The 23,319-nt window shown below is 46.4% G+C and overlaps 1 long non-coding RNA gene across 1 annotated transcript in view; it reads right to left on the reverse strand.

The window, feature by feature from the left end:
• LOC138513380 (uncharacterized) overlaps positions 1–23,319 on the reverse strand; it is a 228,161-nt gene that overhangs the window by 105,786 nt on the left and 99,056 nt on the right. Inside the window, exon 2 of the long non-coding RNA XR_011281750.1 lies at positions 9,237–9,325. This is a non-coding gene — a long non-coding RNA (uncharacterized lncRNA). The remainder of the gene's footprint in view (positions 1–9,236; positions 9,326–23,319) is intronic.

Genomic DNA, 23,319 nt, shown 5'->3' on the forward strand with positions numbered 1-23,319 from the left:
GAAGGTGATGTTCACAATATCCATGAAGTTGTCCCTTCCCAAACAGAGGCCTGCTCATCCACTGATTCATGTATCTCTTCTGAAACCAGCTCGTCTGTCTCATCAGCAGTACTTTTTTGCTCTGTATCCTCTACGAGAGTCAGGAATCGTGATCATGCAGACTCTTCTTGATTCTAGACATAGAGGGTCTGAAGTGTAGTATTTGGTTCACTAGAGGGGATGGGCTCCTGAAGAACAATCCTGGGGGAATGGCTCATTTATTGTGTCACACAGATTTGTGCAGTGTTCCAAGCCCAACATCTGTGGAAGCCTCGCCCTTATGGGGAAACAGATGATACTGACAAGCGCTAGAGGTTTGCCTCCCATTCCGAGAAAGCTTCAGTAGGCGTCCTCTGGTTGCAAGGCGTCGGCCTGCGTGGGGTTCTGGATTGCCCTAGCATGATTCACTGTGCAAGGTCTTTAGTCATTTCATAACCTTTGGTTTGTTTGTAAGGGCTGATATTTTTTGGCAGAAAAGGAAACTGAATCGCAGGGAGGTAGAGTGATAGTTAGGATGAACGACTTTGATAAGGACTACACGTTCCACAGCCACCAGCCTATGCAAGCGCTCCCCATCTCACTTTAGGCAGCCAGGTACTTATTCAGTCTGGAACAATCAACACGCAGACAGAACATAATCCGCAGTAATGTGATGATCTTAATGTGTCCCCAAACTGATGATAATTGGAGCATCCTGCACATCGACTCGCTAGATGCAAGCCTAATCTGAAGAAGGTTACACGTGAATGCAAATTGATCAATAACAGATGACCTAACAATCTGGCATTGTTATTTCCTGCTGTCAAAGTAGCACTGAAGCCGCCATCTCATTATTAAATTGCCAGCACACCCTACACGTGGATAACAGGGATCAAACTCGAATCCCGAAAGGGATGAATTAACCCGGCCGATTCTTCACCCTTTTGCTTAACCAGGGGTAGCTCTCTTAATTAAAAAAATAGTAATGGGATAAACATTGAATACGATACTGAAAAATGAGTAGGTCACTCACGTTGTAGATATGGCACTCTCAAATAGTCTGAACATTTATATTTAATTGAGGTTTATCCTTTGGCCCCGGGTTTTAGATTTTTTGTATCGGATGAGTTGGCTGACTTTTTATTTTATTTTAGATACAATGCTGACAAAATATAGGTAAGAGTACGTCCAAGAACTGATAAAAGTTCTGATAGCAGAAATTAATTTCACTTTATTTTAATCTAATCTGCAGTGTCTGATACACACACATACATATATATATATATATATACACACGCATACATAATTTCGGTGACACTAGAAATTAGATTTCCCAAGTCAGAAACCCTCCCCCTTTTATATTGCTACTTCTCTAGACGCACTGTGCTATGCATTGTCATTAGTGGGCAAGAGAAGTGTTTTAGACCACTTTTTCTGATCTGCTGCAAGCAAATGGCCTGTACCAACTGAAAATGAACTTGTCAATTTCAAGGAACTTTCCCCACTAATGACTCATCTCTGGATGCTCTGTGAAGAGCCCATTTTGGAGAGCAGGAATTATTTTTCTAATTACGTTTACATTTGTTAGACACATGTTACTTTTAGTTCTTTAATATGTTTCCCGATCTGACTGCCTTCATTCCTGGATCCTCAGCAGGCTTTCCGACATTCCCTGATCTCCAAGTGATTTCTGAGAGGGGGTTGGATGTGTGCTGCGTGAGTGAGCAAGTGAAAAAAGGAGCAGATCACTCTGGGCCCCTTGGCGCATATATTATTTAACCAGAGATGGCATTGTTTTTGGCTCTGCCACTAGGTGCCAAGATTCCAGAGTTGGCAATGGAAGAGAGGCCCTAGGTATAGGCGTGCCAGAGCTACTGCAGGTTTTTGCAATATGCCGGACTACGACACATAACAAGCTGACACAGCAGGGAGTGGCGGTGTATAATCCCAATTCTTACGACTGACCGTCCTACACTGTTAATTCTGGGAAGGCATTTTCAAGCAGAGTACAACTGGACAATCGTGACAGGTGAAGATGGAGCATGCGTCACAAAAGAAATTCGCTCAGGATGGCATAGATGGCATAGCTACATTGAGAGTTGGCTCTGACACTGAGTGAGCAGTGACCACAGAGTGCATGTGTACTGGATCTCAATGCTGTGCTCTATCTCAGAAAAGGAACTTTTCCCAAACACCTGCTAAGGATACTATTGCCATTGTAGCAAGGACACACAGTCCTGCAATGTGTGTAACCCCCTGCGCTTCATAGCCAATGTAAATGTATCTGTGGGGAAGTATCTACTATCTAGAGCTGCAATCAGAGTGAACCCTACTCAAAGGAAATGATGGGCTTGACTGGAGGATGAGCCAGAATTCCAATGAGTTGATTTTCTGGTCTCTTGGTACTATTGGGCAATAATAAAAGCATGATTGGCAGCTGGATGGCCAGAGCAATAAGAATGTAGTTTAGTTTATTTATTTATAACGCGCACCGAACCCTGGGGTAACTGGGAGCAAGGACTTAAGAGAAGGTTACAGACATACAAAAGGATAAAGACAAAAACGTGCAGGTCGACTGGTAGTCGAATTACAGAATAAATACAAGTGAGCATGTGGGAGAGACGCCAAGTGTTACAGATTGGGTGGCAGTACCACACCAATAGTATTTACAAATGGTAATGCAGGATAATTGAACAGGTGCGTACGTGTTTAGTCTGTTAGTGTTTCTTATCGAAGAGCCAACCCTTTACGTTGGCTCTGAAGGTCCAGAAAGACGGTTTCATTCTGATGGTGAGTGGGAGGGAGTTCCACGATTTAGCAGCCAGTACAGGGAAACTAGCTCCTCCGACTCTTTTCAATTTAAATAATGTAAAATACCAAAATCCAGTGTGTCAAGTAGGAAACATTCAACTGGATCAGCCAGCAGCCCAAAAGAAGAGTGGGTGTGTATGCTAAAGGCACAACAGGCATGTCAACAGAGGTCCAATGGGATGCCCAGGTTCAACCCAAAAACATAGTTTACACACCTCAAACCCACACACCGACTTTAATCCCTAAGCGCATACAGCCTGCATCAGAGTGTGGTGTGTACAAGCTGCACAGGTGCAACTGGGGATAGTGATGCCCACATTTACCGCTAGGCGAGGCGGGCAGGCAATAAGGGAAGGAGCTCCTGCAGAAATCCATCTGCCAGAAGAAACTAGGGGAGGGTTCTGAGAGGCGAGGAAAGCAAAGAACAGGTCCAGAATAGATTCAGCTAGTTGTGGCATGCAGGGTCCCAGGTGGTCACAGCATAATGGATGCAATGCACCTTTTAAAGTTCACTCTCAACAAAAGCACTGGGCTATAGATGTTCATTGTTATGCCACAGGCTGTCACTTCCATCGATGTCTCATCTGCCAAGCCACTTAAGATCCCCAAATACCAAATGACTGCAGGGTGGAGGGCTTAGACTGGGGGGGGGGGGGGGGGGGCTGTCCTTACTGCCGATCCAGCTTCTGCTTCAGGCTGTTTCTGGGCATGGAGTACACCATTATGCCTCCACAATTCGGCGTTAGCCGCTCCTCTTCTTGCTCCCAGAATACCCAGCACCTTCCCAGAAGTATTGTCCCCACCGAGGATGCAGTTTACTATTAAGTTTGCTAATGTGCCATTTATGTGGTTACATTTTGATTACATTTTACACACACAAAAATCACAAGAGTGGTCAAACTCTAAGAGCATACATTAAAAAAGTGTTCAATTAGGCAAAAAGGACATCATGACAATCCACAATATTATAGAAAGACTAATGAAGAGATGAGGGCATTTGCATAAAAACAATATATGAATAAGCATACTGAAAGAAACCAAGATTGCATGCTTTTTGTACAGACCAAGTGGGAAGGTTGATTTCCTCTGTCAATGTCCATGGTTTCCTTTTGTTTGCAAGCATTTGTATTCATTTCTTTTATCTTAATAACTGTGACTTTCTATACTGTGCTTTCGTTTGTTTATGACAACCTTTAAAAAATGATGACTGTTTTCTTTTTTGCTTTTCTTTGGGACACTACTTTCAAATCACCCGTGCCTCTATTTTTATTTGAGACTGAGCTCTAATGCCTAGTTGTTTAGTCCATCTTCTTGCAGACTTTCTGCTTTCCTTGCACCCCTCCCCACCCTTCGCCTTGCCTATTTCCCCATGCTGATGCATACTCCTTTCCCAGTCCCACATCTTCCATCATTCCAATTGCTCTTTGCTCCACTTACCCATGTTCTGCCTTTTTTTGTCTATGTGTGCCCTATCCTTGCCTGTTTCCTGGTCTTTCCCCTCCTTCACAGAGAAGGACATTTTTTGAAACTTTCAACTTGGTCCAATAGGATAACATTAATATACGCCACAGAACTGATTTTTTAAAGAAGGATGCTGATTTTTAAATTGTTGCCTTTGGGGAGTATAGCTGTGCTCTGCAATGTGATCCCCGGGCAGCACCTAATAAGGGCAACCCTTGCTCACCAGCAGTATCGATACTGATATTTTATTTGTATCGCGCTCATGCACAAGTGTTTCAGAGCGCAACGAGCCAAGGGAGGGGAACAGGGGAGAACAAAACAACGATATTACTAGGCCCAGTGACATTGAGAACGTGCAAGTGCCCGGGAGAGGGAAAGGGGGGAGCGCAGGGAAGGGGAGAAATGGAAAGTGTTGAGCAGTATGACGTTTTCCTTTGAATCCGATAGACTTTATTGCAATTGACATAATATACACATGCTGATTAAAAAAAAAAAATAAAAAAAAAATCAAATAAATGCAGTCATTTGTGTAAAATGTCATTTGCTTTTAAAAAGTGAAGTGAAGAAAAAGGGTGAGTGGGTGGGGGTCTGTATGCCGAATGTGACTCACATGCAGCAGGTGCCCCTCATGGAATAACCCACAACATGACATTACTCTAAAAGGGAGGGCTAGCATGCAGGCAAGTGCTCTGGTCGGGCAGGTCCCACAGGAACAAGCTGTACTTGGTCACAGGGTAACAGGAGGGGGTACAGTCCATGAATGCTCAGGAGTCAGGCAGCAGACTCAAGATCATGGCTGTTCATAGTCACCTAAGGGGCCCCTGGACCATAGGCTTGGGAGAGTAAGTCTATTCTGAAACTGTGATGAGTCTTGATTGCCCACATGATAAGGGAGATCATGGCAAAGGTTGAGTCGCATGACAGCAATTCATTTAGTGTGGCAATAAGCCCCGAGACATTACTGCCTAAGTTAAGGCACCCGGGGCCCATAGTCATATGCCGAGCATAGCGAGCGCCTTAACTGAGGCCCCGGGGACATTACCAATAGGCGGGAATGGCCCGCCAGCAAGGGGCTTATTGCCATTAGGATTCCAGGGTTTTTAGCCCCGGGATACTAATGGCGTTTTTCAGTCAGTTTTTGTTCTGCCAGTTGGAAAATGCGGCGCTGCAGTACGCGTTTGTTCTAGAAAGACTAGAATGCGCATGCTGCTTCATTACTACAGATCAACAGGGCGCCATTTTGGGCCCAGTTGATCCATAGTAATGAATAGACAGGTGAGTGAGGAAGCTTCACTCGACCCGGCGCGCGATGCATGCAAATACATACACAGGATCACACTGTGGTATGGCTCGGAATCGAGCCAATCCACATTAAGTGTATCGCGTGGGATTGATGCGCCGGGTCCTATTGCCCATTCTGCTCTTCTTGAATCTGGGGATGGCGAGGCGCTGTTTTATTGACATACTAATTGGGGTGAGTCGTATAAAGCCCTTTGGCAAAGGCAAAGGATTTTTAAGGTAATCCTCTGTTGCACAGGGAACCAATAGAGGGATCTGGGAGCAGGTGGATTATACTTGTGATGTTTTATTTCTGAGGTAAGACTGGCAGCTCTTTTTTGAAAGGTCTGGATCCAAGTGACAAGGTTTTTGGTGTATCTGCCAACAGGATATTGCAGTAGTCCAGATGCCGAAGTGCTAAGAGTGTTCACCAAATCTGTTCTCCAAGGATAACTAGGAGTGCTCTGATCTTTTTTTTTTTTTAACGTGCAGAGCTGCAAGTTTGCTTTTTCACAAATGGAGTTGACTTGGTGTACAAAGATTATAGATGAGTTGAATAATATGTGGTCTCTGGTTGTGAGCTGGGGGCTGCCCAAAAGTTATGATTTCTGTTTTATCACTGTTGAGGAGGAGAATGCTGTTAGTGCACAGGGGCTATCAATTTAGACATGGTTTTGAGCAATGTCGTCTGCGCCACGTTGGGAGGAGAAGTGGTGTTAGTCGAGCAGGGTAGCGAGTGCTTTTTAAGCATTAAATAACCAGGGCAATGTTGCCAAGCTTTGCAGGATTACGCAAGGAGTTGGAGGTAGGTAGGGACAAGTTCAGACTTCATTAACTCAGGACATGCTTTCCGCCAAGAAGGATTTGAATAATTTGGGGGCAGTTCTTCCAATGTTGAGGTTGCGTTGGAGGTGAGGCATCAAGACATTGTGGTCAACTGTGTAACAGGTTGCTGACAGGCTTAACAGGATGGGGATGGCTGGGTTCTTGTTGTACAAGGTTTTCAGCAAAATGGTTGCATTACTGGAAATTCACATATGTTACAACAGTGTGGTCCAATATCATTTTTACAGTAGCACAGTGGTAGCAGCTTGGAGGTGTGATGCATTCAGCCTTAGATTCTTTCTTAAGAGTCCAGAAAAGCCTGTGTAATTGACAAACATTTGCTTGGGCTGACATATATATTCCTTGTGACAGTGCTCCAGAACTGTACCAAGATTTTGTAACAAACAGGGATTGCTAAATCTACTCGCCCACTCACATATTCAAGAAGAATCTATGAAAGTTGAGTACCATTTACAAGGTAGTACAACTTGCTGGAGAGTATGTGGATGTCAGAAATCGTTATTTGCCATTTAATTCAAACAAAGTTTGTTTGCAGTAAATGGCAAATAAACGTTTCACTGTACCTGGCTGGCCTCTTGATGGCAGCAATGCACCAAATATGAAGTGGGCATGGGTAAAATATTTATCACCCCTATCTATGGGGTCGAGTGCATTTCTCTTCAGTCGGGGAGGTAAATTAAGTACCTCTACTGGTAGATTTAAGAATTTGTGAGGCCTAACAATTATGCTCACAATTATGCTCTGGTGTTTTATGGGTTATGATCCCATGCTCTTAAATATCTTACACATTTAAGTAGAAATATGTCCACATGGTACAATGTCCTTTCATCGCGGGATGTTTTACACAGTAAAAACGCCAACGAAAAAACATCCCACGTTGAAATGACATAGAACCGTCCAAATTCATCACAGAGTTGGAAAATAAGAAGCAATGAAATGTATTTCTGAAAGGATTAACGAATGTCAAATATATTTTTACAGGACTCCTTCTTCATTCAAGTGTTTGCAAGATACAAAACAAAGATTGCATTAACCCGAGAGTCACAGACCAGAAATACATTTCTTTTACAGACTCAGTATCATCAGGCTGATAGTCTCCTTGATGGACCCAGTTAGTCCATCCTCCTGTAACGCTCACCTGGTATCCACGGGGACGTCACTCAGCCTGTTCTGACCTCTTACGACGCCGAACCCTTCCCTGGAGTCTACTCGACTGGAGACTGGGCCTTGTTTTCTTTGAAAGTGTGCTCTCTGTCCTGCTTTCAGCGCAGGGACGCGTAGATTGATGCGGGCTCGTTGCTGCCTAGTTACTTCACTGGCAAGAGTCCTACAGGTAAGTATAGTGAGTCTTTTGAACAGTTCTCTAACTTCGTTCCTTTCCTTCCTTAGATGATGGCTGGCGTCCGGGGATGGTGACGTGCTGATGAGATGAGTAGCGCTGAAGGTGAGTGAGAGCGCGATGCGACCCTTTCATATTTGTATTGAACAGAGTTTTTTTTCTGTGTCTTTTAGGTGCTGCAACGTTTTCAGCGTGGATGCCGGTTAAGAAGAAGAAATGCGGTGAGTAAGCGCAGTATGCAGCGCCTCTAGATGTTTCCACGCTAACCTGGAGTGTCTTTTGCCTCTTGCAGATGGATGAGACGTTCCGGAGACAGAGTTCCCCAAGAGTGGCTGGGATTCAGGTAAGTGTTTGAAGCTCGTACAGTCTTTAAAAATAAGCGAAGATTTGCTGAATGCTTACTAATGCCTTTTTTCTGTTCTTTTCCCTCAGGAAGCGGCGTGCCGGGATAGGAATGACACCGCCAAAGATGCCCGCAGAACAGAATAAGCGATGAATGATGGGCAGAAGCGCCGCAAGGTAAGGCTGTTCCTAACGGTGTTCTTGCAGGAGCTGAGCACAGAAGAAAGATGCAGTCCTACTGGAGACCGATCCGAACACGCGAGTGTCACGCTGCAGGTGCAGAAAACACAAAGCATGTTTCTCAGCCTGGGCGTGGCTTAAATAGTCTCTGGGCTGAACCACACCCAAAAGACTAGACTGCACATGCAGTTCTGGGAACCGAAATAGGGGGGGGGGCATCCATCTTGTCCCCATCAATGCACTACAAGTCCAATCCCCAATGTTATCCTATGGGAATGAGTGAGTCTGGTGCCACAAGCGCCAAGTCTGACTCCAAGTGGGTCTTTGGAGGGATGGAGAGGCCCTTGAGGGCCATGTAGGTGATCGTGGCCTGGCTCCAGCCTGACATGTTGGAGGGCTGGGGACATGAGGGGCAGGAATCATGACACCTCCTTACTCCTTGGGGTAACACGTGAGGCTGAAGTGCAGTGATTCTGTCTGGCGTTCGTAATCACATTAGGTAGATTCAGTGCACCCCAATCGTGCTCGATGGTAACTGGCTATAAGTTATGTTAAAGGTTCTTATACCACGCACTGTTGCCACCTGCATAGTTTCTTGGCTTGGCGAACAATTGTGGCCCAGAGTTATGGTTCCCCAGGGTGCCGATTCATAGAGGTCATAGTGAAATTTGAGAAATGTGCATATTGGCGTTTTCTGAATCAGGGGGATTTACGGCTTTGCAAATTACAGTTAATTGGGGTGTAAAGGCTTTAGGGAGCACGCTTCCCTTCCCCTTTATTATTTAATATATGCTGGTAGATTATATTATTCCTATATCATTTAACCAAGATTTGTTTACAACTTCTTTTAAATCAAAGACTGTAAAACATAAATTCTGTGCTTAACGCATGAAATTAATACACGCAATTAGTAATCCAAGATTCTATAAAGGTGAAATTACGAGGTGTAAACATGCATTACCTGTGTAACACTTATGGAACCTTGGGTGGCGTTGGTGTAGTTTCTTATTCCTACGCACTCTGGTAAATACTGTTGAACATGTGAACCGCCTGAAAAAGATAACATAAAAAAACCATGGTTGAATATAAAGGTGTGCAATCAGAGCCGCAAATCATCCCTAAGGCAGGCCATATGTTACAGGGAATGTTTCCTGGCTAAATACAATTCAGTTCTGGAACATGAAGAAACAAGGGCTCTGAGTTATGACAGGCCTGCAGAGAACCGGGAAAGGGGAGACTTGGGCTAGAGAGGTTGTAGTTTAGTGGCAGGACAAACGGCCAAATAGCAGGCAGGCTTCGGCCCATCTGTGAGCATTCATTGCAAAATCCGGGCAAGCAAAGAAAGATGCGGTGATGCGGGTCACTTTGGTCTCTGTGCACAGTAACATAACTGGCGCACTTCCATCCAAGGATGCTCCCTCTTCCAGAGGGCACCAGGACCGAGACTTAAGGCCCCCTTGTTTACACCCTTTCCTGCCCTTGATTCGTACATACATGTTTCCGAATGGAGTGGGATTATATTTCGCACGGGGACTTTATGTGTGGACTGATTGCTTTCTGGGGACTGGTGCCTTGTGCTTGCCCTAGACACCTGTGGGTGAACATTTAAACATTCCCTCACATGGATAAAAGTATGGCCAGAAATAACACGTGCGGTTCTGTTTGCATCAAATATAGCCATTTCCAAAATGATCAAGGGGATTCTCAAAGCTTCACAAATGTGTACATTATGCTCACGTTAGACCACATGTTTTGCATACGTACGTTTTATTTGCAAAAAAATAAATAAATACATTCAACCGAAGGTATCTCAGCTCTGCACCCTTTGGCTCTGACTACAGCTCCCATGAGCCCTCAACACTGACTATGAGGTGAGGGCCTAGAAACACGTGTGCAGGCGTGTAATAAATGCCACATCATATCATAGCATATGATGGCTAGGGATCATGGCAGTTGTAGTCCAAAACATCTGGAGAGCCAAAGGCTGCAGAGCCCAGAATTGAGTAACACATGTCTTTGTGAATAATATGTCCAGTTGTAAATTACAACCACATTTTCGGTGACTTACAGTGTCTAACATACAGGCTCGAACTGGCCTACAGGGCAATGCTCGAAGCAAAAATGCAAAATGCTACTGTGGGCCACTTTTTTGGGTCAAAGTGGACCACATTTGGCTAATGTGGGCTAGTTTGACGAGTTACTTCACTATGCGGCTAGTAGTTTTTACCAGTTTTGCTGAATAAATATTCTTTAAAATGCTTAATTTGCAGCACATTTTATATACAAAAACACTCCCCCTTCCGTACTATTCAAACAGTCCACCACAAAAGGCATGAATTGCTATTTGCAACTGTGGGCCACCTTTTCATTTGTGCCCGAGAACACTCTATGCCCCAGTCCGAGGCAGATGGCATACAGACACAACTGAAAATGTGCATGGCCCTGGCCTTTGGTGCCTTTCCGCTCCGAACCCTTTTAGATAAAACACCCCAAAGACCACTATGAAGTAGCCTACTCCAACACACATTACTGAAGGTAAGGAGGCCTTCAGCCTGCTTTACACATTCCAAACGGAGGCAGGCTGCCCTGCATAATTGCTGCAGCAGCAAATACATTCACAGGAGCGTGCTTGTCTTGGTGTAAAGTTAAGGTTATAGCGGTTTCATAATCACTAACCAATAATGCAAAAATAAAAAAGGCATTCCATCAAAAATATTATAAAATACACAAAAGAGGTGAACTGCTCCCAAGTTACCCTAACAAGGTATGCTAACAGCACTCGAGTAATTATGTAAGCCATCAGGCAGATCCTAAGACTAGAGGTAAGAATTCGGAGTGGCCAGGCACCAGCCAGGTATAAGAGTTACTTCCCCACCCACTTCACTACATTAACAGAGTACACCCTTCTCACTTGCAGAGAGTCAATCATCACCAGCCAGTGGCTACTGGTTTGTGCACATTTTGAAACGTGTTAAATAATTAAATCTTATCATGTGAAACCTCACTTTTGAGACTACGTGTGGCATCACTGGCAACACCAATTACACCGTAAACTGCACTGAAAATAAGAACATCGACGTTAACAGGAAGTAAACCGTACCAAGGATTTATCAAGTAACAAAATAGGTGCGAATAGCATCGTCTATTTTGAAATAATGTAACGCTATTTCAAAGACATGTGGCCTGTGCCTTCATAATTAATCTTTTAGAATATGCTTAATACCAGACGGTAGCAGGGTTTTAAACCTACGTTACTCTGCGTTGGCTTGATTTCAAGACACACTCCTCGCTCCTGAGCTACCCTACCAGCCCTTGAGCTACCCTCCCAGCCCTTGAGCTAGCCTACCAGTCCTTGAGCTACCCTCCCAGCCCTTGATCTACCCCACTAGCCTGTGAGCTACCCTGCCAGTCCTTGAGCTACCCTCCCACCCCTGGAGCTACCCTACAAGTCCCTGAACTACGCCCCCATCCCTTGAGCTACCCTCCCAGCCCTGGAGTTACCCTACCAGCCCTTGAGCTAGCCTCCCAGCCCTTGAGCTACCCTACCAGTCCTTGAGCTACACTCCCAGCCCTTGAGCTACACTCCCAGCCCTTGAGCTACCCCTCGAGCCTGTGAGATACCCTGCTAGTCCTTGAACTACCCTCCCAGCCCTGGAGCTACCCTACCAGTCCTTGAGCTACCCTGCCAGCCCTGGAGCTACCCTCCCAGCCCTGGAGCTACCCTCCCATCCCTGGAGCTACCCAACCAGTCCCTGAACTACGCTCCCATCCCTTGAGCTACCCTCCCACCCCTGGAGTTACCATACCAGCCCTGGAGTTACCCTGCCAGCCCTTGAGCTACCCTACCAGCCCTTGAGCTACCCTCCCCGACCTTGAGCTAGCCTACCAGTCCTTGAGCTAGCCTACCAGCCCTTGAGCTAACCCACTAGCCTGTGAGCTACCCTGCCAGTCCTTGAGCTACCCTGCCAGCCCTGGAGCTACCCTGCCATCCCTGGAGCTACCCAACCAGTCCCTGAACTACACTCCCATCCCTTGAGCTACCCTCCCAGCCCTGGAGTTACCATACCAGCCCTGGAGTTACCCTGCCAGCCCTTGAGCTAACCTACCAGCCCTTGAGCTACCCTACCAGTCCTTAAGCTACGCTCCCAGTCCTTGAGCTTCCCTCCCAGCCCTTGAGCTTCCCTCCCAGCCCTTGAGCTACCCCACGAGCCTGTGAGCTACCCTGCCAGTCCTTGAGCTACCCTACCAGCCCTGGAGCTACCCTACCAGCCCTTGAGCTACCCTACCAGCCCTTGAGCTACCCTCCCCGACCTTGAGCTAGCCTACCAGTCTTTGAGCTAGCCTACCAGCCCTTGAGCTACCCCACTAGCCTGTGAGCTACCCCGCCAGTCCTTGAGCTACCCTGCCAGCCCTGGAGCTACCTTCCCAGCCCTGGAGCTACCCAACCAGTCCCTGAACTACGCTCCCATCCCTTGAGCTACCCTACCAGCCCTGAAGTTACCCTACCAGCCCTTGAGCTACCCTACCAGTCCTTAAGCTACCCTACCAGCCCTTGAGCTACCCTCCCAGCCCTTGAGCTACCCTCCCAGCCCTTGAGCTACCCCACGAGCCTGTGAGCTACCCTGCCAGTCCTTGAGCTAACCTCCCAGCCCTTGAGCTACCCTACCAGTCCTTGAGCTACACTCCCAGCCCTTGAGCTACCCTGCTAGTCCTTGACCTACCCTCCCAGCCCTGGAGCTACCCTACCAGCCCTTGAGCTACCCTACCAGCCCTTGAGCTACCCTCCCCGACCTTGAGCTAGCCTACCAGTCCTTGAGCTAGCCTACCAGCCCTTGAGCTACCCCACTAGCCTGTGAGCTACCCCGCCAGTCCTTGAGCTACCCTGCCAGCCCTGGAGCTACCCTCCCAGCCCTGGAGCTACCCAACCAGTCCCTGAACTACGCTCTCATCCCTTGAGCTACCCTCCCAACCCTGGAGTTACCCTACCAGCCCTGGAGTTACCCTACCAGCCCTGGAGTTACCCTACCAGCCCTTGAGCTAACCTCCCAGCCCTTGAGCTACCCTCCCAGCCCTTGAGCTACCCTCCCAGCCCGTGAGCTATCCTGCCAGTCCTTGAACTACCCTACCAGCCCTGGAGCTACCCTACCAGCCCTGGAGCTACCCTACCAGCCCTTGAGCTACGCTCCCATCCCTCGAGCTATATTACCAGCCCTTGACCTACCCTCCCAGCACTTGAGCTACCCTGCCAGTCCTTGAGCTACCCTACCAGCCCTGGAGCTACCCTACCAGCCCTGGAGCTACCCTACCAGCCCCTGAGCTGCACTACTAGCCCTTGAGCTACCCTCCCAACCCTTGAGCTACACTACCAGCCCTTGAGCTATACTACCAGCCCTTGACCTATACTCCCAGCCCTTGACCTACCCTACCAGCCCTTGAGCTACCCTACCAGCCCTTGAGCTACTCTACCAGTCCTTGAGCTACACTACTAGCCCTTGAGCTACCCTCCCAACCCTTGAGCTACACTACCAGCCCTTGAGCTATACTACCAGCCCTTGACCTATACTACCAGCCCTTGACCTACCCTCCCAGCCCTTGAGCTACCCTACCAGCCCTTGAGCTACCCTACCAGCTCTTGAGCTACCCTCCCAGCCCTTGAGCTACCCTCCCAGCCCTTGAGCTACCCTACCAGCCCTTGAGCTACTCTACCAGTCCTTGAGCTACGCTCCCAACCCTTGAGCTACACTACTAGCCCTTGAACTACCCTCTCAACCCTTGAGCTACACTACCGGCCCTTGAGCTACACTACCAGCCCTTGAGCTACCCTCCCAGCCCTTGAGCTACCCTCCCAGCCCTTGAGCTACCCTCTCAGCCGAATAGACGCACCCATGGAGATGCACCTAGTTTTGTGTTTAAAGATTGTAAGCCCTTCAATGTTCTCGTCATAGGTTTTTCATACACTTTGCACAAAAACAGGGAGAATGACGGAAAACCAGATTTAAGAAAGTTTAATTAGGCTGCCACCTCTCGACGTTCTACTTTTCTATTATGACGTTCCACAACTTTTCTGTCTGCCACCCTTTCCCCGGATAATCGTCACTTTGCCTCGTAAAATACAGAGTGTGGCTAATGCAGACGCCCGAAATAGGCGTGGCACTTGATCGCAAAACCCTGCTCTCACAATGTGAACATCGCCAGCAAATCCTCAAAGGTGGTCCTCAAACCAGCTCATCCTGCATCCAGTGCACCGCACAGGCTCGCCCAACGTCACCCTGATGTGAACGCCCGAGCTACTCGCCATTTTTGTGATGCCTGCCCCGCTGTCTGCACGGATGTGTCTCCAAGGCAACCTGTCGGTTTCTCTGTCACACAAGTATACTTATGGATTGCATCTCGTGGCAATAGGTCACCATACCCCCGCTCAACCAGAAACGGCATCATCCGGACAGGGCGTCACCAACCCGGGGCATACCCACCGGAGATACCACCGATGCAGATGCAGGCATAATGTACATGCTGCTGCAAAATTACATGTGTCAGTACTCATTGTATCCTTGCGTACAGATGCAGCGGTATGTTCAATTCCGACACCCCCAACTGTTGTCCTCCCTCATTCACCACGAAACTGGTCTTAGGTAGTAGCCCAAGCAGGTCCATGCACTCTCCCAAACACTTGCCAGCACCTTGATAGCGCCAGGCAAACACTGTCCCACTCCTGGATAAGTGAACGATGACCACACCCTGACGTGAAAGGGCTCTCCAGTCATCTCCAGCACATAGTTCTAGCTCCGGCGGTGATAAAACTGTATGGGGTCCGGTCAACCAGGCGGCATGCCATGAAATCACAGATGAACTCAAATCTGGACGCGTCTGCAGGTTGATTGCACAGTGCACGTAGAGCATGGATACCATGCTCATCGCCACTAAAAAGGCGAAGGGGAAGAAGTAGTTTCACCAATTGCAGCTATGGATACCCTCCTACACAGTATGCAGTGCACAATCTAGCTGCAAGCCATTCCGCACCAGGACATTCCAGGGCTCCAGGACATCCCACGTCCTGGATCCTCTGCATTGTCTGACACAAGACTGTAGTCCTCCGAGAAATTAAAAATACACGTTTCTTAATTCACAGAAACCGCCAGTGGGTGGGCTACGTCCAAATTGATATGCAGGCTGTGAGCTCTGGAAGTAATTTTAAAGCTAGTCATGCATGAAAGGGAACAACCACACGGCCAATCTTGTAAAATGCACAGCAAATGCCGATATGCATTTTAAGGAAACTCTTGGAGCTGTGCTCCGATCACTGGAGAAACTTAAAATGGTGACCATTATATAAGTCCAGCACTCTTAATAAGTAGGCAGCCTTATGGCAAAAAGACTTAGCACCTTTCCAGGTGACATATGCAACCTCCGCTTTTTTACAGTAGGAAAGATCACAGGACATTTTACGATTTTTAATCTTTCTTCAGTCCCAGGTGCATGTAAAAAACATGTAGGGATCAGTGGCGTAACCAGACTCTTTGGACTGGGGTGGCCCAAGTGGGACACTGATATATGCAGGGGTGGCATGAAATACTAGCGCGCACACGTCTGAAAAGGATAATGGGGTGGCCAATCAGATTCCAGGGGTAGCACATGCTACCCCAGGCCACTGCCTGGACAATCCTAGGGACGTGCAAATTGCAGATCTACAAAGGTTCTGCCCTCCGACTAACTTGATGGCTCAACATTCCGTTTTCGGGTTAGCTGGGGTTGTTGGGAGACGTAGTTCATAGCATCTGGTGAGTTGAATGTTGCCGAGTTCAGGATAGTATTAAGTCTCCTTCTTAGACAGAAGCATCAGTGCCACCGACACTGAAGCCAATCATCATTCTACCTCTTGCAAAAGATTGGCATATAGGGAGACCCTCACACCCCAAGAGTGATGAGAAAGAGGTAGTAGGAAATTGGTAACTTGCCTTTCTTCCCCCATATTCATAACAATAGGAAACATCCCCCTCCCAATGGGTAGGACTAGAGAGAATTGTAAAACAGTGTGCCCTCTTGAGCCCATAAATGCTGCTTTGAACAGAGCAGAAAGTCAGGACTAGGCATCACATAACTATAGGCTCACACCACCGGCAGCAAGCACTTCACGAAACAGAAACATAGATTTATGAGAGTTACGGGCCACGCAGGTGAACCCCTCCAAAATAAATGGACCAACTTGCCATGGTGGATTTACTAAAGGGCTTCTACAGATGAAGGTAAGATGAAGGGTGGATGGCACCCGAGCACCATGGCCGGGAGGACCGCTCAGGGGCAACGCGGTTTGTCTTGTAACGCAATGCCGAATGTCATGGGCGCAAATCCCGGTCCATGCTTAGAGGCTGGTCTCCAGCATGAACTGTGACATAAAAGCGCAGTTTTATTTTGTATGTTTTTTTTGTGTGAAAAAAAAGACCCCATGGAGGGTAACGTCTTCCATTCGTGTACTGCACATCGTTCGAGTGATTTCTGTCCCCCTACCCGGTGCAAACTCGTGGGGGCCACCTCAAGTTGAGAATATTCAATTTTCTTACAAGTCTTGGATCCGACTCGTATATGTTCAAATGTGATTGCCTTATGACTAGGCCCCTTGGTGTTAGTACACCTTAGAATCAGTCACCCTCAATGAACATCCAAGCGGCAGGCCTGCCTGGCTGCGGCGCTTCCCAGCTGGGAATCCCAAAACACTTTCTCTAATTGAACTTAACGGTCGAGAGGAAAACAATAAGAGACAATGGGGAGGAGAAGTAGAGTTGCAGAAGGCATAGGCTCCTTTGTGGTTGGCTTGATGTACTAATGCGCCATAGGAGAGAAGCATCCGTGCTTAGTACTCCTGAAGTGGGTCTTAGGAAAACACATTTAGTCTGACAAAAGAGCACCTACCTCCAGGGCTTTTATCCATTATGGAAATGACTTCATCTACCATTCACTATCTGCAATGCTTGCAAGGCTGCTTCGTGCTAGCGTCCCTTTAAATGTCATTAGATACAGTCGCTTATCCCGTGTTAAAGGGAATGGAGAGAGCTAGCAAAGCACACCTTTTCTCCTCACAGAGTGCTTTGTGTGCGGTTTTATGCTCAGTGTATAGCATTTTTGTCTGCACGAGTTGCATTCTGGCGCTGCAAGGGTGTTTTTCGCTTTCAAGGTTTGCATTGCTCATGTAGCACCCACAGAATGGAATCAAGAGCACATTAGGGGCAGAACTACAGGGGTATAAACACTGCTTTAGGGAACTCCAGTAGATGTCTAGGTATTGTGGCACTTGCTTGAGGAATATGAGCTCAGCTTGAAAAGAAGCCATATTGTTGCACCCTATTCACTTTACCACAAGGGATAACAGCATGCTTTTCCTTGAACTAGCATCCGAGGCGCATCTGGAAATCTCCATTTAGTGTACGGCTTTTTTCATCAGAGGATCCAACTAGATGAACATCTTTTATAAAGATTGTACACTACACATGCAGCCCATTCAACAATCCAACGGTGCCAGACCCGTGCACCGTATCTACCATATAAGCAAAGCACACAATAAGCACCTAAACCCCTTTCCTACCTCGATTATTCACTCGAGTCTTGTGCAAGGAGGTGCATTTGTGCCTCTTCTTTTCTAATGTGAGTGGTGCAAGTCCGTGTGTCAACCACAAGGCATTCCACATTTTTGTGATTGGGCCGTCTTTCCATGTCCTGCTGGATCCTGCTGGATTACGAGGGGCTCAGAAGGATTGCCTTGCCAGTCAGGCAGGCTGGTTGAAAACTAGCCAGGCTTCCAGAGGAAGCCAGCGGCACCCCCACCCCCTCTTCCCCAGAGATATGTTGCATTCTGTGGCGTGAGCTACTCCTATGTTTATCACCTTTCCCCCATACTCATGGTATACTAGGGTCTCCAGGCTTGGGACAAGAGAATTACATTGAAAGAATTAAACAAAATATACCGTATTTTGGGGGCAGGAGGTTTTGAGGACGTGTCCAACCATGTCCTGACTCCAGTCCCTCACATGCCTGCAAGCACCCAACATCAGTCCCTTTCTTCACTCGCTAAGAACAGGAAGTTCTTGGCCAAGCTGAGCAGTGCTCTCCTATGACCAAGATGTTACCTTTTATTTTCTGCATTGCACATGCCAATCAACCCATGTGACTCTTGGGTTTCTACCGCTCTTGGTTCTTTGGATTCCAGAACGTTCTAGGATTTCAATATTGCTTCTCTTGGGGAATTTATGTTCTGGGTGGCCGACCCTTATTGCCTTTGGAGTGTTTGGGGACTGACAACTCGTAACCTACTGCGTTTTCTATAACAATCTCTGCTCACCCCTTGCCCCTAGACTTTTGGGATGTCCTCTACCCGAACTTCAGGAATTCATTGATCGTGGGCAGGTGAGCACATATTTATTACATTACGCGCCCTAGTGATTCAATAATACACCTCACTGGTGCATGAAGGGATTTTGAGTTTGTCTGCCAGCGGAAATCACGAGTGGCCCAAAACGGATGCCTATATTGAGGTCACACAGAGACCTAAAGGTACCGCCACCACTGCTGAAGTGACATCACAGACTAACTTTGGTGGTGCCTAGACAAAGGTAGGTGAGACAGGAGTCTAATCTTATTGGTGTCATCACCGTGTTCCTCATTAGAACAAAGACCCCGTGCGCCATAACCAAAGTGCCCAAAAGGCCATGAAAGCAATTCAGAACACTGGTTTCACAACTTTAGCTACATCACGCAAGGCCATGTCGTCCACTGGCATGAAGTTATACCTAGCTTATATAGAGCAACATGTCTGTGGGCCTCTGTGCGCTGACAAAATATACACATAAATATAACCTATAATAAATCAAACAACATACTCAACAAATAATAAAAGAAACAGAAAAAAAATCATAGTTCATAAAAATCTATACAAAATAATTCTCAATTTGGTATAGGAAGACATATTCTGCACATTGGTACAAAAACAGGGGTAAATTACTCTGACCACATCCTACAGTGTGTATTGCCTATAGAGCACCAATTACTAATCTGTATCCTGCGGAAGACTCTCAGGTCCTGAGTTGTAATACAGGTTTGGCCCACTCGTTCATGTAGCCACGCCAGAATTTTATTTTTGAGTGCCTCCCTTGACTCTGGTTCCTTAGGCTTCTCCACATTAGTGAGTATAATTTTTCTAGGATCCTTAATGAACCTCGGTAGGGTTGGATCAACTATCCACGTCATTTGTGACTTTCTTATACGGATATCTTTAGAATGTGAAAGGTCAGATATAATTTTGGGTACGATCCCTGAACTATCATACTTGACAGATGTTGGGAGTTTTATCATGAACTGTTTCTGCGACAGTTCTAAGGACAGGCCTGTTCTACATGCTCGGTCCCCATATCCGGTTTCCCTCACATGCACTCCTAACCCAGAAGGCTCTTCTGGGCTTGTTGGACGATATTGATGAACACAGTCTGGATATGATCGATTTGGCAGGTTTTATCCATGCTCAGAGAATGTGCCTCATGCCCAAAGTCTCCCTCAATGACAATCCGAAACCGGAAGACTCTACTGGGCGTGTTTGGCAATACCGATGTACATAGTTCCAGGTATGATCCGTTAGGCATGATTTATCCACATTCACAGAATGTACCATAGGAACTCGTGTAGCCATAGAATCATCCCAGGTGCGAATTTCTACCACATTTGTACAAGCATGAAGGTCCCATATGATACACTCTTTGATATGATGCTTTCTCCCGGAATTAATTTGATCCTTATAGGCCCCCTACAAGACCATCGAGGATTGCTCTAAGGCTTTGGAAATCAGTTCCTCCAACTTTTTCGAGGCAGTCTGCATTCCTAGGAACAAGGCGGCCACAAGACTTACAGAACTGTCCACTCCATTTCTCGCTGGTGTTTCCAAACTAGCACATACATGACCAGCTTGAGGAGAAATCCTCTCTTTGGCTGGTCATTTTAGGCTATGTGGGAACTGTCCAAGGCCTATGTACAGGCCTAGTATAACAATGTGCTAGCGGCAGCAAAATTACAGTCCCCCCATATGCTCAACAGGCCTGCGCTGAATCCTGCACATCTATGGGAGCCTCCATGGCTTCCCGGACAAGGTAAGCCCTATTCAATTTCGTTTTTTTTAATCTGCAGTTAATGAAGTGTTATACACAAAGGAAAGCTGAACCCACAATGTAAATACGGGCTGAAACCACAATGTAAAACGTACTATCACCTAACTACCGTTGACTCCTCGTGTGCAGCATCATCCCCTCACTTCTCACTGGCCTCTCACTGGATTTAGAGCTCCCAAGCAATCAATACTAGCCACAGACTAAGTCTCATACAGCAGATCACAACTCCACACAAAGCATCTGCTGTAGCATATTGGTAAAATATCCAGACAACAGACAACCCTAGGACTGTCTCTTAATGTTGTAATTACTCTGTTCCCTAATATCCAGCAGCTACCACCATTAGCTCTTGCTCATATATTTCAGACCCTGTTACGTGGGTTGCCTTACTTTCACGTCACCACCTTTGCAGCGCAGAAATTCATCTTGAGTTCGAGGGTCTTCACCAAGTTCGCAAAGGCGACAAAGTTAGGCTGGGCTTGAGAGGCAGCAGGAAGTGGATGGGAGAGGACAGGGGTAAAAGTGTGGTGAGGCGCAACGTGGAGCAAGAATCCAGAAGGGATGGGAAGATATAGAAGCCGTTAATAGTTTAGTGTGGGGAAGAAGGTTGGAGTATGGGGGCTAAAGAGAGGAGGACAACACACCCTTTGTCCGAGAAAGAGGCACAGGATGGGGTGAAGTAGGGACCTCCCTTACAAGAGGTTTGGTGTATGAGGATAGTGGGCACGCAGCACCCGCACTGTAAACACCTCGCACCATGGTGTGGAAAAAAGAGCATATCTAGAGGAGAATATCTGTAGGTGAGCATGCTCACAGATTTGCAAAGCCATATTTTAATGTCCATTGTTTAACATTATTCAGACGTTACATGCATCAAGGGGCATCATATCATGCCTGATGCAAAAAAAAAGATGTTATTCAAAAAGCCATTTCTCTCAGAATCTTATAAAGGTAACACAATATGAGGCAGTTCAAAAGAAGAGGCTCCATAATGTTCGTCATACCAATGACTTAGAATAGCTCTTGATACTTGATTAACACTAACAGGGTTACTCACAAGCAGACTGGTTCAAAATGAAGTCCCCATATTGACTCACCTAAAGGCGTGCTCCAAATTAGCGAGGATATGTTTTGGGCAGTTATAGACATTGACTTCGAGCCTTTCCTCTTCATCCGCATCCTAATATACAACAAGTAGTTCATTTAGGAACTCCCGATGTGTAACCAGGCATATAATAATTCAGCATTGCTCAGATGTTGTTATCATTAGAACCAAGCCCTAAAAGCAGGGTTCTGCAACCTTTGGGTCACCAAATATTTTGGACTACAAATCCAACCAGTCCTACCCAGCATAGTCAATGGTGAGGGGTCATGGGAGTCGTAACCCTGCCCTCAAGTTATAGGAGGGTACACACACTGTCTGGAATGAGAGGGCGTCACACTATAAGGCTATCTATGGCTTCTGGTTCTTCTCACTGTAATTAATCTCTGCAGCCACAAAACTTGAAACCTTTTTCCAGTCGTTCTTTGCATGGCCCTGGAATGCCTGCTAACTTTGCATCCATTTAAACCCTTTCTGCCTCACTACGGTCTATAACGTAACCTTTGCCGACCAACATTATCTTGAGCTTGTTCTGCTTGCTTGAATAAATGCCTACTTTTATACTCGGCAAGTCTTTACCCTCTGACCCTCTCACAGCCACCCCTAAATGGGGTGCTAAATGATTGATGATTCAACCAAACAGACAACGACAGAGTACCGGCGATGGGTCGTACCACCTCTGCACAAATGTAGGGGGATGGCCTCTTGGAAGAGCAGGATACTCGGTAAAATGGAATTGGGCCATACCTCCGAATAGAAGGTTTATGCAGATAGCAGGGAGAGTGATAGGAAGGTAACTTGAACTCATAAAAATGTATCAGCAAAAGAAATCTTAATAGAATATATTTTGAAATAGCTAAACCTAAAGAAAAAAAAAGAAAACTTTGGGAAAATCCCCAAAGCATATAAAACGCATTGATAGTCTGTAGGAGACCTGGTGCTCCTTATTGCTTCTCTAGGGCAATCAGAATTCCTATGGACCAGACAGAAATGTTGCATTTCATCACGAATTGGGAAAATAATGTGGCTTGTGGGACTCTTCCACTGATGTTTGGTGGTCAATATCAATCTCCACAAAGTAAGCTGATGGAGGCAGAAGCATTAGCAGAGTGCATTTTTAATTGATGCATCTTTTATGGCCTCACAATCTTGGGTGATCAAATTTAAAGACAATAAAAGTACTAAAAGAGCGGGATGACTGCAAACCAGGAATGAGTTGTGCATCATCAAACGGAGGTGATAAGCAGTTTATCTCAAACCTATCTCCCTTCTCTCTAGGTCATACGACAATGAAGACATTGATAGACAATTCACAAGTGCACCAGGTTAGAACACTCAAATCAAACATATGGTACCAAACATACTACGCCGATAAACACTTAAATTAAATAAATAATTTAAATTTGAGTTTTTCAAATGGACGCATACTGTCCCAATTGTGAGTGCCTGTACTTCTTCCCTTTGGAAATAAGAGTGCTGACGCTTCTCAACAGGGGAGATGTGCTTTGTGCATTTGGAGCACGTTGGCAGTTCTCAGTAGGGAGCATGCGCTGTAGCAACGGGAAAACCTCAAACTTCATCCTCTTTTTCTGTAGCTCATCTAAGGTCAGGTATAGGTGCTGTTGGCTATTTAGAAATGTAACATCATGCACCATCGTTCTTTAATGGTAAAGCAGAAATGGAAAGCTTGCTTTTAGGTAATTTTCCTATAAAAACCCTCATATCCACTGCACATTACTTAAAAAAAAAAAAGATGATCTGATATTTTAGTAACTGCGGCATAGGAATCACCTTCAACG

This window comes from Ambystoma mexicanum, chromosome 12 (assembly GCF_040938575.1).
Source record: "Ambystoma mexicanum isolate Mex_15411 chromosome 12, UKY_AmexF1_1, whole genome shotgun sequence".
NCBI lineage: Eukaryota > Metazoa > Chordata > Amphibia > Caudata > Ambystomatidae > Ambystoma > Ambystoma mexicanum.